We start from the raw sequence: 1,567 nt of genomic DNA, 5'->3' as shown, positions 1-1,567 counted from the left end.
TAGGATAAACACTTTGGGTACCTTTGGGTAGACAAGGTTTTGTTCTTGTATGTGTCCAAGTGTTCTTACCTTTAGCATTCTTCTAAAGCTCAATCCATTTTTCATGAGAGAACCTTGATATTGACAAGCCCCACTCTAAAAAGAGACCATCATTGTCTCAAAACCTCTATCTCCAAGCCAAATGAGTTTAAGCATTGCATAGAATTGATTCATGTTCTTGATTAATGAATGTTAAAGGAAATGGTTGATTTGAATGCATGTGGACATCTAAGGCTCAAATAAGTAAAGGTTGTGATATGCTTGTCTAAAGTCTTTAAGTACAGCTCATTCACCTTGCATCATAGTACTAATAACTTGGACATTGATTCTAGCTAGTTTATTAACAAGCTTTAGGCTTTGATATCCCATTTTCAAACCTCACTTTCCTCTCTTGTCTTGTTTGTTTGCTTGAGGGCAAGCAAAGACTAAGTTTGGGGGTGTTGATGTCACTATATTTTACCATATTTATGGCCTTGTTTAGTTCATGTTTTGCATCATATAGAAGTCATTCCTTAGGTTTTATAGCCATTTATGTCCAAATATGCACTTAGGATGTTTAGAAGCATGCATTGCATACATTTGTGCATTTGGAGTATTATTAGGTGTTATGGAGCTCTAAAAGGGTAAAGAAGGACTTGCTGTTATTTCTGGAGCTAAAAAAAGAGGATTGGAAGTATCAGGAAGGGAAAAGAAGGCACTCGAGCATACCACTCGAGCAGGCACACGATCGAGTACATGGTCGGGTTCATAACGAGCTCCTCAAAGATCGATCCGAATGTAGATTTGACGTTGCGATTCAGCTTCAGCGTCCTTCATGAGAGTTGTAGGAAATTGAGTTATTTTTCCAATGACGGTGGTTTCAAGGCAATCGGAGCTGTCGTTCAATAGTTATACCTGTTTTACTGAACCGATATCATACCAGATCGAAGACTGGAGTTACTTGTCGGACCAACCACTCGACCATGCACTCGACCGAGCATGGTCGAGCACTTGCAGCCAACAATCTATTTTGTCCTCTAGCTAACTAGGGCTTTCCCCTCTTTACTATATATATGTGCTGGCACTTGTGGCCGAAAAGAGAGACCCTGTAGAAACCTCATAACCTAGTTTTTGCCATTTTTAGCTATTTTTACATTATTGCATCATCTCTTATATTTTCTCTAGATTTTCATAGATTTGTAACCTTCATAACTTTGAATCTATTGAGTATTTTCTTTCACTTCTTTGTATTAAATTGTTCATCTCATCATTATCTATCCATCCATGTCTATATCATCATTTTCTGGGTTTGTGTTCTTCATGATGATTTTTAGATTTGATTAGTGGCTTAGGATCTTAGAGATGGGATAGGTTGGTAAAGAGTTATGTTTATCTAGATTGTTTAAGCTTGATTGTTTATAGATCCCTTCTAGATTAGATGTGCTTTATGTTGTTCTTATACTGAGAGGGTAAGGATAGATCTTAAGCTTCTTAGCATCACACCAATGTCTAAGTTGTTAGATAAGGCTAATACTAGAGATTATCATGA

Source organism: Camelina sativa, chromosome 2 (assembly GCF_000633955.1).
Source record: "Camelina sativa cultivar DH55 chromosome 2, Cs, whole genome shotgun sequence".
Classification (NCBI taxonomy): Eukaryota; Viridiplantae; Streptophyta; class Magnoliopsida; order Brassicales; family Brassicaceae; genus Camelina; species Camelina sativa.
Note: the sequence above shows the minus strand (reverse complement) of the source record.